General features: G+C 48.4%; 1 protein-coding gene across 3 annotated transcripts in view; it reads right to left on the bottom strand.

Annotated features, from left to right (window-relative positions):
- The window catches only part of CEMIP2 (cell migration inducing hyaluronidase 2), a 78,281-nt gene extending 71,943 nt beyond the window's left edge, over window positions 1-6,338 (bottom strand). Inside the window, exons 1-2 of one of the 3 annotated variants that reach the window (XM_025423317.3) lie at window positions 4,797-4,950; window positions 4,373-4,559 (exon numbers count right to left, since the gene is read on the bottom strand). The gene's annotated coding sequence lies outside the window, so the exon portion shown is untranslated. Of the gene's footprint in view, window positions 1-4,372; window positions 4,560-4,796; window positions 4,951-5,200; window positions 5,342-6,202 lie in introns of those variants that run through there. The other 2 variants (XM_025423318.3, XM_025423316.3) reach the window with 2 other exon arrangements.
- Window positions 6,339-15,953: the final 9,615 nt, after the last annotated feature.

Below are 15,953 nucleotides of genomic sequence, written 5' to 3'. Positions count from 1 at the left end.
ATATATTTTTTTTTTTTTTTTTTTAAGCCACAATAAAAACAATGACTCATTTTTCTCATTCCTTCTGAAACAGGAATCAGGCATTTGTCCTCGGGCTAAACTTCATCTTTCCACTCCCTGAAATGTTAATAATTAATTTTCCAACCTCATCGTATGTAGGAAAAAAAAAAACGATTCATTCTTCAGGGAAGTGGGCTTTCAGTGAGGACCATTAGAAGAACAGAAGGTTGGCAGTACCCAAGTACAAGCCGGTGATTAGGCAAGAGCTCCCAAATCAATAACAATTTCACTCTTCAGAGAGACTTCATAATTAGATATGACCAAGACATCTGGCTTGTGGTGGATATTTATGTTTTAAGATACTTATATCAAACTCAGAGTCAATGAGGGCAATTCCTCTCTCCGTAGCTCAGCATGGATTGTCTTAAATTGCAATCCTTTCAGGCAATAATGTTCTAATCACACGTCTATGCAGTGTTCACACTATTCTAAATACTGTATTTAAGCCAGGACTGCTACAAGCTCTCTGAGGCAAACTTTTCATAATATTATTAAAGTGTCCAAATGCTGTCAATTTTTTCTTACTGTCCCCCAGGAAGATGCAGCCCTGATAAAATAAATATAAAAGGTTTACCACTTGTTACCACGTAATGAGAATAAATGTCATGTTACAAATCTGGCCACAAGGTTAGGCAAATAATAATAATTTCAAGGCAGATTTACCTAATCGGTCAAAGGGCTGATTTGATGGGAGATAGCAATTGTGTGTGTTAAGTCATACACAGCATCCCAGTCCATACCATATTTTTTAAAGAGACATTTTAATAAAGACCCTATGCTTCTTTCATCTTTGTTCTGCTCACAGCAACCAGCGCAGAGACCTGCACATCTTAGGAATGCAATAAAATATTTGCTGAACATAGTTCCTGACAACCAACATTAATGGCTTCCCAAAGCAAGCACAAGAAAACAAAAGTCCATGCCAACCAACATATTTCTAATATACTTTTATCCTATGATTCACGACACAAATCTGAATAATGTTTCCAGGAACTTGCTTCTCTTTTAAAAAACAATGTGCACTTCTATGGTATTTTAAATTTGTGTGCAATTTACAGAAAATGCAAGTAAAGGGAACATTATTTTTATACTTAGTTCCCTATTTGCCAGAAATGTGTTACATGTCACAGCACCCCCCTGTGTGCATCATATCATGTATAAATCCTCCCAAAGAGAAAAGATAGAGTGTCTGCTTTAAAGTTGGGTGCAATGGGTTTCCTAAGCCCTAATGCAAATTATTTCACCATTAAAACACTAAACGAAATTGCTAACAAAACCAAACAGGAACAAATTAGGGTACGTTAGAGTGGGGGGGGGGGGACTCTGACTGGAAATAGGGACAAAGGGGTTCTTGTCCCTGCTCAGCCATTAATTTACTATATGACCTTACCTAATTAGTTAGCCTCTCTGGGTCTCAACTTCCTCATCTTAGTATTATTTTTAAAGCCCTTTCAAACTTACATGCTAGGATTCAACGTGTCCTAAAAATTGATTTACATTCGTATCATCCCCCTCCCCCCCAGTCACACTGAACACGCTAGCTTTAAATATGTGAGTATGGATTCCTATCAAAAGGCAATTTATTAAAATGTCAGATGAGCTTAAGTTCATTTTAAGTCAGGAGGAAGGCAAGTGTATTCAAGCAAATAATGCTCATAGATTCAAGTTTCAGCCAGGCAACAACTGTTCTTGCTGGGGGCGTCACTGAAAACTACACCTCTTTACAGATGGAGAAAACCAGTAAAGGCCATTTTCATGGTCTCAAAAAACACAGATGCATGGCTTTTCCTTCCTTTTCACTTTTCCATATTCATCTTGTTAGGACAGGGGAAAGCAGAAGGGCTAGCTTGACTTGGGAGGGAGGGGAAAGACCATGGCAGTTATAGTACAGACCCAGACAAGCCCCTCTCAATTGAGGTACTATACGAGCCAGCCCATCCTTCTAATTAGTGCTCACAACCCAAATGCAATGAAAAGATTTCCTGTGGCTGGGGATGGGAAGATGTCTGGACAAGTTGAGGAATGCCATATGACAATAACCAGCCTAACGTCTGAAAAACTGCCCTCAAGCTGAGATTCAGAACACCCTGGAAAGGGTCAGCAAAACAGAAATCTGTCCCTGAGATCAGTTGGACTTAGGTATGATTTAGAGCTAAAAAGCTCTAAAAAGAACCTATTTTCAAAGTACCTTTCGATACCAAACAGCACTAGTTTGTGTGGCACTTTATTATATACACGGCAAATTAAGTCATCAAAGAATTCAATAAAGTATGCTTAGACTCATTTTACAGATGAACAAACAGCGTGTAAAGAATTGAGAGATTTGGCCAGCAGCAAACGGTTAGCAAATGTCAGAGCCTCGTTTTAAACTCCCTTCTGACTTCAAGTACTCCAATCTTTACATTTCAAAATGGTACCGCCAATGGGATGCCTGGGTGGCTCAGTGGTTGAGTGTCTGCCTTTGGCTCAGGGCGTGATCCTGGAGTCCTGGTGATCCTGGAGTCCTGGGATCGAGTCCCACATCGGGCCCCCCCGCAAGGAGCCTACTTTTCCCTCTGCCTGTGTCTCTGCCTCTCTCTGTGTCTCTCATGAATAAATAAATAAAATCTTAAAAAAAAAAAAAAAGGTACTGCCAATACCAAACACCAGTGTTCAGTCTCTACTATGTCTGATTTAGAAAACTTTATTTTTCACTAAATTACTTCCTCACCCCCCACCCCCCCCACCCCCGCATTCCCAGTCTTGTCCTCCTTTGGATCCTTAAAGCATTCTATGCATGATGCTCCAAACACTTACACACTTACTGGGCCTTCTAATTGTTCGTTTCCTTTTCTCCCAGCCTAGGCTCATTCCTTTCAACAGCAGAGACCATCTCATCTTTCCTTAAAGATGGAAGCCACCACTGATTATCTTGGCTCCCTGTGACTGCCCAAGCCTGAACCACTCCATCCAACTCCCTCTGCCTACCACAGCACACGGTGGGCATTCAGATTGCTTCCTAAGTGCCTAACACAAAAGAGGTGAATAAGAATTGTTAGTCGAATGCAGGGTGGGTGGGTGGGTGGATGATGCAAGACTCCTAGTTTATGACACTTTACAGAGTACACTTTGACAGCCAGTACTCCATGGGAATCCAAAACTAAGTATTTAATAATAATCATTTCAATGTTCTCTTTCTGCACTGCTGTGGTTCATCCTATCATTCTCAAATTCAGAATGGGGCCCAGGCGTGCAGAGCTGGTAAGCAGCAACCTTTCAACTTCGGAAATGGCCCACGACTTTAATTCCTTAGTCTGTCTTCTCTCCATTCCCAAGGTAGCCTGGGAACAGGCTAGAGGAGGTTCATTAGAACACGAATGAGGTGTTGTCCCATTCCAGCTTCCCGTTGTGAAATCTGAGACTTCTGAAAATCTACAGATTTTCACCAACAAAGGAGACTTTACTCAAACAATTCCCTGTGACAAAGAAAAGCTAAACAAGCACAGGGTTAGAGTTCACAGATTCTCGACCCCCCTGTCCAGACACTCCTCTGTCTGCACACTCCTCAGCTTCGTTCACAGACTGTTGAAGCAGAACAGGTAGGTGATGACTCAAAATTCACTTCTAACCTTCACTTCTTAATTTTCTGAGCTTAAACACACACTCATCAGATAAAACAGCATCAGGTGGAATGAACTGAAAGCCAGAAGCAGACTTCCAGTTCCACCCCCGGCACACTCTGAGCCTATAGTCCAGGAACACAGAAACCAGGGGAGTAACGTTAAGGATACGACCCCATAAGGTCCGACCCAGTGTCTAGTAGGCAGAAATACCTGGTTCATTTTCTTCTGCTTTGCATAGAAATGCAAACCTAAAGGAGCCCTTTGAATAGCTAATCAAAGGCACACAACCAGAGCGTGAAGCCCAGACCAATTTTGAAAATAGCAAGCTTCCTTCAAAGGTCAAAGATCAATAGCTCCATTTTTGCCCACCAAAGACCCAGAAGGCTAAATATTTCAAATGCATTTCTAACACAGAGCCACTTCCAACAGGTAGTTCCGTCTGGCTGCCCCGAGGTCTGAGGCCTCCCTCGGCTCAGGTGAAATCTCTGCGTCCCCCCACTTCCTCGAGATCCTCATTTTGTCCTGGTAAAGGGCTCCCAAAAACATCTGCACGCGCTGCACACATGCAATTATGCAACAACGCCTCACACTGTCACAGTGCATCAAGGAGAGTGGACACAAGCCAGCGAGTGGATGAAAGTTAACCTTATTAAGCACTCCCTTCCAACCCCGACGGCTGATGAAAGGAGATCACAGGCTGTTTTCCTAACCTTATGCAGAGAATTTAAGTGAGTGGTTTCTGCTCCACAGCGAGGTCTGGCGACGACGGTCAGCAGAGAGCATCCAGGGACATGAGGACCTTGGTTTTATTGCAAAGGATGTCGCACCGGGCATCAACTACTCAGCTCCGGGATCCTCAGGGAGCGGGACCCCCGACTTTGCCAGGACCTCCCAACCCTGCAGAGTAAAGCTGGGAGTGGGGTCCAGGGGTAAGGCCATCCCCAGCTGTAAAGAGAGCTGCAAGCGATCTTAACCGCCCCCCCCCCGCCCCGCCCGCGCTCGACTTCTACTAACACAAAGCCGGGCAAGGGGTGAGGGGTTCGCCAACCCGGAGGGAATAGGAAAGAGACAAAGGTCACCCCGGCGCGCCCGCGCGCACTGCCGCCGAGGCTCCGCGGTGGACGTTGCACCAACCTTCCAGCGCGGCCGGCTTCCTGTGGGGTTTGTCCCCCACCCCAACCCTCTCCGGAAAGTTTGAGGCTGTTCACACCGACTTTCAAAGGTCCATTGTTTCCCTCCCCGTCCGGGAACGTAATGAAAAGAGAGACGGAGAGAAAGAGGTCAAGCCGTGGCCCCCCAGACCGTCTCTTACGGAGGGGTTGGCCCGGGGGGAGTCCGGTTACGCCCGATCCGAGGGGAGAGGGGCCCGGGGAGGCGGAGCGCGGGGGGGGGGGGGGAGCGGCGGGGCGCTTCGGCGGCGGGAGGAGGTTTGCCCTTTCAGCAGAAATGCCTCGATGCCAGGCCGCCGGGAGCCGGACGGGGCGCGGGGCCCCCGCGGGCAGCTGGGGAGGCGGGGCGCGGGGAACCCCTCCGCTTACCTTCCCCTCCCCGCTTAGCGTCGGCTACTCCAGGTGCCTACACCGCGGTCCAACGAGACGGAGCCGAGCTCCTGGCGTCCCCGGGTCCGGATCCTCTCTCCATGGCCGGGGAGCCCCGGAGCCGCCGCCGCCGCCGCCGCCGCCGCCGCCGCCGCCGCCGCCGCCGCTCGCCTGCAACTGGCAGCCGCAGCCCGTGCCTGGAGGTGAGGCAGGCGCTCTCCGCCGGGAATGACGCGCACTTCCCCCGCCTCCGCCCCCGCCTCCGGCCGCCAGCCTCGGGGGCCGGGGCCTCGGCGCGCTCGCTCCCGGAGCAGCCGCGCCGCGCTCTCCGCTCCTTCCCCTCCGGAGCAAGGGAGCCTCGGCCCCGCGACGGCGGCGGCGGCGGCGGCGGCGGCGGCGCGGGGCGGGGCGGATCGCGGCCCCGGAGTCGCGCTTTCCCGGTCGGCGGGCGCCGCGGCTTCCCCTCGCTCCGGTCGCGCTCAGCCTCCGCGGGCCAGACAAGCGGCCCGGCTCTGCTGGGCCGAGGGCTGCCGATTGGGCGGGCGGACGACGCGGAGGAGGCGGGGGCAGAGGAGGAGCCTGCGGCCGGAGGAGGCGGCGGCCGCGCTGGGCTCCTCCCGCCGCGCGCTCCGCCGCAGCCCGGGACCCGGCGTCCAGCGCCCCCCGCCGCGGCCCCGTGCGGCCGCCAGCACCTCGCGGCCGAGCCCGACGACGAGCCGCCCTCACCCCCGGGGGAGCCTGCTCCCCGCCCTCCTGTGCGGGCCGAGCCTGACACTGCGCCCCCGCCGCTCCTCGGCCGAGCTGGACACTGCGCCCCCGTGGCCGCCGGCGGAGCCCGACTGCGCCCCGGCACCCCCGGCCTGAGCTGGACACTGCGCCTTCAACTGCGCCCTCATCGCTGCCGCGGGAGCCAGACCCTGAGCCGCATCACCCCCAAAGCCACTTCCAGGAACTCCCGAAAACGTTCCGCGCGTCCGGCCAGCGCACCACGGCCGCCCCCACCTGGCCAAGCCGGCGCGCTGGGTTCTTAGCCCTTCCCGGGGAGCCAGCCGGCTCTCGGACTCGGGACAGCTCCTCGGCAGCTCGGAGCGGCCCGGCCCCCCGCGCTCCAGCCGGAATAAATACCGCCAGGTTGCCCCACGCCCCTCGGCCGCCCCACTCCGGAGTGGCTGCTGCTCGCGGGAGTGGCGCTGAGCAAGCCCCTCCCCCGCCCCCCCGCCCCCTCCCCCAAGCCCGCGAACCTTCCATGGACCCTCGCTCCCCGGCCGGAGCAGCCCAGCCGCCGCCGCCCCGCCCCTCGCTGGAGCTGCTCCCCCCCCCCCCCCCCCCCGAAGCCTTGGCTCCGCTGAGGGCGCGGCCGGGGCTCGATCAGTCAGACCCACGAGGTCCCCAGCTAGTGACAGCAGCAGGACTGCCAAATCCAGGCGGTCGTCATCCTCCGGTTCTTTCGGAATTGGAAGTTGTCCCGCAAGGGAACTCTCTCTCCCAGCGAATACTGTACAGATACGAGTGTTCATTTTTCAGAGTTGCTCTTTCCAGCCTACCCCCCCCCCCCCAACCCTTTTAATAGAACCTTAGTCATGTAACCGTGACATACCCAACAGGCGGGAAGGGGAATTCCCTGTTTCCACGAGTTTGGTGCTCGAAGTTTCCAAATCTTGGCTGATAAGATTCCCGATTCCCAAACTTCACAAGACCTGGCTGAATCACAGGTGCCTGGAATGTGTAAGTTTGAGAAACGGTGCTGCATCCTCAAATTCATTAAAACTTCGGAAAGATTGCCTCCAAAATAGCAACAATATCCAGTGCTGAAACCTTAATGAAACTACCCCACTTTGGGAGCCACTGACCCTCTGGGAGCGGAAGGAGGATTCTTGAAATGAAGCAGATACAGGTGCCTTGGTGGCTCATTTGGTTAAGGGTGCCCTCAGCGCAGGTCCTGGTCCCAGGGTCCTAGGATCGAGCCCCATGTCCATGTCAGTCTCCCAGCCCAGCGGGGAGCCTGCTGCTCCCTATCCCTCTGCCCCTCCAACCTGCTCCTCTCAAATAAAAACCCTTTTAAAGGGGGGCACGGGGCACCTGGGTGGTTTAGTCATTTAAGCATCTGCCTTGCCTCAGGTCATGTCCCAGGGTCCAGGGAGTCTGCATCTGCCTCTCCCCTAGCTCATGCGCGCGCTCGCTCGCTCTCTCTCTCTCTCTCTCTCAATAAATTAAATAAATAAATAAATAAATAAATAAATAAATAAATAAATAAATAAATAAATAAATAAATAAAATCTTTTTAAAGGAAGAAGACAGGGCAGCCCGGGTGGCTCAGCGGTTTAGCGCCACCTTCAGCCCAGGCGTGATCCTGGAGACCCGGGATTGAGTCCCACGGTTCCCTGCATGAAGCCTGCTTCTCCCTCTGCCTGTGTTTCTGCCTCTCTCTCTCTCTCTCTGTCTCTCATGAATAAATAAATAAAATCTTTTTTAAAAAATTGCTTAGAAAATAAAAAAGAAAGAAGAAGAAAGAAAGAAAGAAAGAAAGAAAGAAAGAAAGAAAGAAAGAAAGAAAGAAAGAAAGAAAGAAAGAAAGAAAGAAAATGGTTTTGAATGACAAACTGGAAGGAACAAAGGATTATTTTCGTGATCAAAGGTGAAATGCTTAGGATCATGCCTTATAAAGACAGAATAGGAAATGTGTCACTCTGTGTGGTAAGATGGAAAATAGCCCCACCCCACCCCCAAAAAATTTCAGATCCTAATCACTAGAACCTGGAAGTGTTCTTTTATATGGAAACAGGGTCTTTGCAGAGATTAAATTAAAGATCTTGAGTTGGGGAAATTATCCTGGGTTATCAGAGCGGGCCTTAAGTGCGATCACTAAAAAAAAAAAAAAAAAAAAAAAGTGCGATCACTTGTATCCTTATAAAAGGGAGGCAGACCTGAAGGCAACCTGAGCATGCAAGCAGATGTGGCCACAACCAAGGAGTGCCAGCAACCACCAAAAGCTGGAAGAGGGGCTGGGGGCCGGGGGCCGGGGGCAGGGGTAGGGAGTGGGGGTTGGGGGTGGGGGGGTGGAAGAGTCCTGCCCACTCAATGATTCCAGACTTCCAGCATGCATCCGGTCCAGGAACATGAGAGAATGTATTTCTACTGTGTTAAGCCACCAAGTTTGTGGTGATGTGTTATAGGAGCCATGGAAAACACATACATGCTATGGCTTGTGCAGTGCCAACTTTACATTAAAATGCCCATTTTCTGAATATTAAGTGCCAGGCCCCTTGCTTGGAGTTTGAACATGTTATCTAATTCATTCCTCCCAAAGATTGTTAGTCCAATTGTGGCCGTGGGGACACCGGGACTCAGAAAGTCTAGAGAGCCTACTGTACAGCAGGAGCCTATCAAGTCTGCCAACCATTCAAATATTAAAAATAACAATTAAAAAATCACAAACTATTTTATGAAAGTTTTGGTTTTAACAACGTCCTACTTCCATAACCTATACCTATTGCCAAAATCTAAGGAAATGGACATGGATGTCTGAGGACGCTGTACCCAGAGGCCAGGGTGGGCAGGGGTTTATAGGTGCCTCCCCACCTTCTGCTCAATATTGTTTTGAACCTAAAACTGCTCTAAATAAAGCCCACTGTAGGGTGCCTGGCTGGCTCAGTCAGTAGAGCATGCGACTCTTGATCTCAGGGTTAAGAGTTCAAGCCCCAAGCTGGGTGTAGGGATTACTTAAAAATAAAATCTTTTAAAATTTTTTTAAATTAAAAAAGTAAGTCTATGGATACAAAAAGGGGGGCATTGAGTCCTTGTGCGGCTGACCTTTGAGAATTTTATAAATTTTTGTTCCTGGGTATTTATCAGGAAACAGAAAAAAATCGAAGTTTCTTCGAATAAGACAGATGGTTTTGAAACTACAGGCAGTCCCCAACTTCCGATGGTTTGACTTAATTGTTCAACTTTCAAGGATGAGAATGTAAAATGCATTCGGTAGACACTATACTTCAAATTTTGAATTTGGACCTTTTCCTAGTCTGGCCATATGTGGTGAGAGACTCTTTCACGATGCCAGGCAGTGACAGGGAGCCGTAGCTCCTGGTCAGCCCAGCGATCACAAGGGTCAGCAACCAATACACTCACAACCATTCTGCACCCAGACAACCATTCTGTTTTTCACTTCCAGCACAGTATTCAATACATTCCATGAGATACCAACACTTTATTATAAAATAGGCTTTGTGTGAGATGGCGTGGCCCAACTGTAGGGCAATGTGAGTGTTCTGAGCACGTTTAAGCTGGGCTAGGCTAAGCTATGATGTTCGGTAGGTTAGGTGCACTAAACACATTTTTGACTTTAAGGCTTTTTCAACTTATTGTGGGTTTATCCAGATGTAACCCCATCATGAGTTGAGGAAGATCTGTAATGTGAATGGAAGTTACACTGGCTACAAAACAAAGTGAGTGGCCACAGACCTCTCTGGTCAATGGAATTGATGTTGTCATGGATCGGGTTCCCAGGGAAGCAGGCTCTGAGACAGAGTGGCAAGATGTTCATTAAAAAATGTCCATGAGGTCAACACCTTTGGAGGGAGGGGCAGGAAGCAGGATGGGACAGAGGGAAAAGTTGAGCTGCGATGCGAACCCAGCTACAGGCTCAGCCCGCCTCTCATGGAGGCGCTACAGCCATGGCCCTTCCCGAATAATTGCCCCCAGATGGCCAGACCTTTACAGAGCCTCCCGAATTAGTCATCGGATATGGTGCATCCTGGGAAGTGGCATGACCTCGGGCAAGGCGGCTCAGCAGCCTAGGCATGGAGAGGGCTGGCTATGGATAACCCTCAGGGCTGGGCAGCATATCCTCCCGTGAAGGCCAATCTGGTACATACCTCCATGTCACCTACTCCCTCAGTAGGTGACACCCTCACTGTTGCTCTGTCCTTTCCGTACGAGGAGGGAAAGCCCCGGGATGAGGGAGAGGCTCATCTGATGCCTTTTTGTTTGTCATCCTGGTGGTGGTAGTGCTCAGTCTTGAGGCAGGATAGCACATTGGCTAAGAGTGGAGGCCCTTCAGTCAGATTGCCTGGGTCACAACCACAGTCCATAGCTCACTGGCAGTCTAACTTCAGACAAGATGTCCAGCCTGTCTGTGCTGCAACTTCATTTAAAAATGGATTAGGGGCACCCAGCTGGCTCAGTTAATAGAGCATATGACTCTTGATCTCAGGGTTGTAAGTTCGAGCCCCACTTTGGGGATCAAATGAACGAATGAATGAATGAATGATAGTACCTAGCCCATGCAACTGTTATGAGAGTTAGCTATGAAAATGCTATAAGGGGCTTAGCCACACACCTCATAAGTGCTCAGCACACCATGTCATTGGTAACTCTGGCCATCTCTTCCTTAGCCTCCCATGATTGACTAAATTAGAATCTTCTTTCAGGTTACATTCACAAGGACTTTTTTGGTGGGGATTAGAAGCTGAGTGCTGTAAGATCCAGGCTGGAGGTGAAGGCCATGAGAAACATACAAGGAACATAGCAAAAGGAAGCTAGAAACTTCTTTTTAATGGTGAAAAACAACAGCTACATTCCAAACATGCCTGTTCTTTCAACCTCTCTGGCTCTGTAGGCGTGTCCCTTTGCTCTGAAACACCAATCCTCCCCATCTGCTCCCTGGCTGACCCATCCTTTACCACACTTACCACTGTCCTTTTATCCCCCGAGAATTAGATCAAATGTGCCTCTCTTTGTGAACATTCTAGCTACAGCCTCCCCTCAGCTCCGATGGCTCCACACACCTGTTACACCCCTCCTAGCACTGCACCCAGATGATTAGGTAAGTCTTAACCCCAGCCATCCCCATCCTGCCCCCTTCCTTGCAGCTGTTGGACTGGACACCTGAAGAATCAGATTCAAGATGGAACTCTGTATTTATTTATTTACTAAAGCTTATTTATCATTTTTAGTAATCTTTTCACCCCATGTAGGACTCGGAACTTACCGCCCTGAGATCAAGATCTCATGTTCATCTGACTGAGCCAGTCAGGCACCCCAAGCCTCATTTGTTTTTAAATCCTAAGGGCTAGGATGCCTGGATGGCTCAGCGGTTAAGCTCTGCTTTCATCTCAGGGTGTGATCCTGGAGTTCAGGGATCGAGTCCCACGTTGGGCTCCCTGCATGGAGCCTGCTTCTCCCTCTGCCTGTCTCTGTCTCTCTCTCTGTCTCTCTGTCTGTGTGTGTGTGTGTGTCTCTAATGAATAAATAAATAAAATCTTTAAAAATAAATAAATAAACATAAATAAATCCTAAGGTTCTAGCATAAGGTTTGCAGAGCGACACAGCCTGCTGTGTAGATGACAAAGGAGTCCACAGAGCCCTTCAGGAGAGGGGAGAGGACCAGATACCAAGATCTGGAAAGAACTTGTACAGCTCTGCCTTCAGCATTTTAGTGCTGCTGCTTCCAAACTCTTTAAAGGCAGAAACTCCCTTGACTACCAGCCACTCTTTCCCTCTCTGTTCGGCCCCCGCAGGCTATTGGAAATTAACTCCTGCAGTGTTTCATTCTATGAGAGTCTGAACAGATCATTTTCACATTTCATTTTTCTTTTTTTTAATATTTTATTTATTTATTTGGCAGAGAGAGAGCACAGGCAGGGGGAACAAGAGAGTGAGAAGCAGGCTCCCCACTGAGCAGAGAGCCCGACATAGGACTCCATCCCAGGACCCCGGGATCATGACCTGAGCTGAAGGCAGATGCTTAATGGACTGAGCCACCCAGGCGCCCCTAAATTTCATTTTCCTGTTAACACTTGTTCCAGGCTACATTTAGTATACGGGCATGGAAATGATTCTCCAGGTGACGAATGCTTCTCCAGGAAGGTGTTGATATGCTGTTTGCCATCCTCACCTTAATTAAAAGTCTTACAAGAATTTTCCCCTTCGTTGACCGAGTGCAATAACATTACAGAATATTAGTGACCTTCCTCCGCTGGGATACAGCTGAGCGTCTACAAAACCATCTTTTCTCTCTTTATGTCCTTGCATCCAACTAACCTCATTCTCACACTTCATCAGCTTGTCCTGAAGACTCTATGTTTCCAGTTAGACTCTCTGGATACTTGCTTTAAAATACAACATAAGCAATTCTGATATAGCTGAAACTCTGAAAGTCTTTTCAGAGAGAGAAGAAACATTTCTTTTGTGATCAGCCTCCGAAATCTATTAGGTAAATAGGAATGAAACCTCTTTTCTCTTTCTCATTTGAAATCACAGCCTTCCAATTTAGTCCCCCATTTTAGCCATTTTTAAAGTGTAAGATTCAGTGGTGTTAAATATCTTCATATTGTGCAACCACCCCCACCATCCACCTTTACAACTTTTTCATCTTCCAACCTGAAACTCTGTATCTATTAAACAGTAATCACCACCTGCCGCCCCAGCCCTGGTGATCACCATTCTACGTTTTGTCTTTATGAATTTGATTACCCTAGGTGCCTCATGTAAGTGGAATCAGACAGTATTTGTCCTGTGTCTCAAGTAATCTTGATTACTTGATTACTGCCCCCCAGGCACCCCAATAAGCAACAGTTTTAAGAAGGCCAGGTAGCTCTCACTTTTATGTCTTTGGAAGCCCTGAGTCACTGTGATAAAATCTGGCTACTTTGCTGTAGAAACCACATGTGCAGAGTGTGGTGCCTTCCCTTCTCAAAACAGAGAGACCATGTGTGAGGAAAGAGGACCTTAGACAGAGTGAGAAAGAAGACCCAGCCATTTCAGTATCCCAGTGGGATTCAGCCCCACCTGCCCTACCAAGGAAGTGCAGACGTAGGAGTGACCCCAGGCAAGAACAGCAGAGGAACTGCCCAGCTGGGCTCAATCCAGATTTCAGAACCACCAGTCAATGAAATTGCTGTTATTTTAAGCCACTAAGTTTGGGGTGGATACTATGCACAAATAAAATACCAGTATCTTCTGGCAAGATCCACATAAGGAGGGGCAGAGGGAAGCAGCATACGTGAGTAGGAGGCTGAATAGATGGGACGCTGCTGAAGAGGAAGAGGAAGCCCCACAGCGTGAGCCTGAGAGACTGAATTCCAAACTGTAGGATAGTATTTAAAGCAATAGGTGAGGGGTGCCTGGGGGGCTCAGTGATTGTGTATCTGCCTTTGGCTCAGATCCTGATCCTGGGTCCTGGGGTCGAATCCCGCATCGGGCTCCTAGCAGGGAGCCTGCTTCTCCCTCTGCCTCTTCCTCTTTCTGTGTGTCTCTCATGAATAAATACATAAAATCTTAAAAAAATAATAATAAAGCAGTAGATGATGCCACAGGTCAGAGATCAGGCTCTAAGTTCAATTCTGTAAGCTCCTCTTCGCCTTCTGAACCTTTTGAGTCTTGTCCCTCTCTGTCTCTCTGATATAAAAATAGCTACCAACCAGAGGCATATAAACAGGGATTCTGAGCCACATTGTTTCAAATCAAGTCTCAGCAATAGCACCTACTAGCTGTGTGACGTTGGGTGAGTTACTTCAGCTCTCTGGGCCTCCATTTCCCTATCTGTAAGATGGGACTAATTATAGTACCCACCCCTATAGACTTGTTATGAGAGTAAATGAGTTAATAAATGTGAAACATTTAGAAGAGTACCTGGTACATATATGCATAGGGTTAAAGTTATTTAGTGTTATTGGGGTGCCTGGGTGGCTCAGTCCGTTAGGCATCTGACCCTTGATTTCAGCTCAGGTCATAATCTCAGGGTCCTGGGATTAAACCTGACCTCAGGCTCTGCATTCAGCACAGAGTCCACTTGTCTCTTCCCCTCTGTTCCTCTCCTACTCATTCTCTCTCCTTCTCATAAATAAATAAATAAATAAATAAATAAATAAATAAATAAATAAATACATCCTTTTAATGTTATCAACAAATACTAATACACACCCTTGGTCTTTTTCAGACAAGCAACACAGTATTTCAGATTTCCAACCACTACTGTATACAATTACCCTCATTTGGGATCCCTGGGTGGCGCAGCGGTTTGGCGCCTGCCTTTGGCCCAGGGCGCAATCCTGGAGACCCGGGATCGAATCCCACATCGGGCTCCCGGTGCATGGAGCCTGCTTCTCCCTCTGCCTGTGTCTCTGCCTCTCTCTCTCTCTGTGACTATCATAAATAAATAAAAATTAAAAAAAAAACAAAACAAAAACAATTACCCTCATTTCACAGAAACTAAGGCTCCAGGAAAGTAAATAAGACCACTTTTTCTTTTAACACCTTTGAGTCATCTTACAATATTAAAGAAAGTAGTATCTTTACAAGGAAAGCTTGTAGGAAAAATAAACCTTACACAAGCATCCAGACACCATCTTCAAGTTAGGAAGGGTTGCGGAGAGGACCAGAAATTGACGTTGTTCAGTTGCTCCAGGGGGTGGAAGTGCTAGCAACAGGCGGAAAATCAAGGGATGTAGAATTTGGCTCAGCCTTATGGAGAAGCTGCTATTTACACTTTCCAAAATATCTCCAGTTCCTAGCTCAGTGCTTGGCAACAGCTCTCAGCTCTCAATAAATAATTGAATGAATGAATGAATGAATGAGTGAATGAGCAAATAAGAGCTTTCCGAAAAGGCACAGACTACCTCAGGAGCACTCTATCCTGGCATGTGTGTAAGAAGAGGCTACAGCTAAGCACCTGGTGCAGGGCCAGAAGAAATGCTACTGACATACAAATACGCTGAGTCTTCAGGAAGAAAAATGACCCTAGAGAATATGCAGTAAGAGAAATTCACTCAGAACCACTAAGGAGCTGAATTCCTTTTTTTTTTTTTTTTTGTTTTAGGATTTTACATATTTATTCATGAGACACATACATAGAGAGGCAGAGACATAGGCAGAGGGAGAAGCAGGTTCCTCTCTGCTTGGCTGGGACTCGCTTCCAGGACCTGGAATCACCACCTGAGCCAAAGGCAGATCCTCAACCAATGAGCTACTCAGGTGCCCCTGAATTCTGACTTTAAAAGTTGCTGTGGGGGGATCCCTGGGTGGCGCAGCGGTTTGGCGCCTGCCTTTGGCCCAGGGCGCGATCCTGGAGACCCGGGATCGAATCCCACGTCGGGCGCCCGGTGCATGGAGCCTGCTTCTCCCTCTGCCTGTGTCTCTGCCTCTCTCTCTCTCTGTAACTATCATAAATAAATAAAAATTAAAAAAAAATTAAAAATATTAAAAAAAAATAAATAAATAAATAAAAGTTGCTGTGCCACAGTTGAAAGTAACCGCCACGGGTAAAATCAAGGAAAGGAAAAAGACTGTAAGCCGCATGCCTCCGCAAGGAAAAAAAAAGGAAAAGATGATTCAAAAGGGTATTGGCAACATATAAAGTATTAATAGAAATTAATGGTAACCCCTCCCATTTGAGAATTCACAATGTTGCCAACCACGGTGAGAAACCGAAGTCTCAATGGAAAAATGAGGTATCTTCCAATTTTTGAAGCTACTGGAGCCTGAGAGAAGCAAGTTCAAATTCCGACTGGAACATTTAATCATTGTGGGACTCGAGGCAACTTCCCAAGTCCTCCAGGCTTCAGTTTTGTCACGTGTACATCAACAAGGCTGCAGATCAGTAATTACGCACGGAGAGAGCACACTATATGCAAAGCATCTCCCACAGGCCGCAGTGCATGTTGGCGCGCGCACCCACACACACACACACACACACACACACACACACACACGCACCCGTACAGTACAAGGAGCTGCTGGGCCGCCTGGGAGGCTC

The sequence above is a fragment of the Canis lupus genome, chromosome 1 (genome assembly GCF_003254725.2).
Source record: "Canis lupus dingo isolate Sandy chromosome 1, ASM325472v2, whole genome shotgun sequence".
NCBI lineage: Eukaryota > Metazoa > Chordata > Mammalia > Carnivora > Canidae > Canis > Canis lupus.
This window is presented reverse-complemented; position numbering and strand designations above follow the sequence as displayed.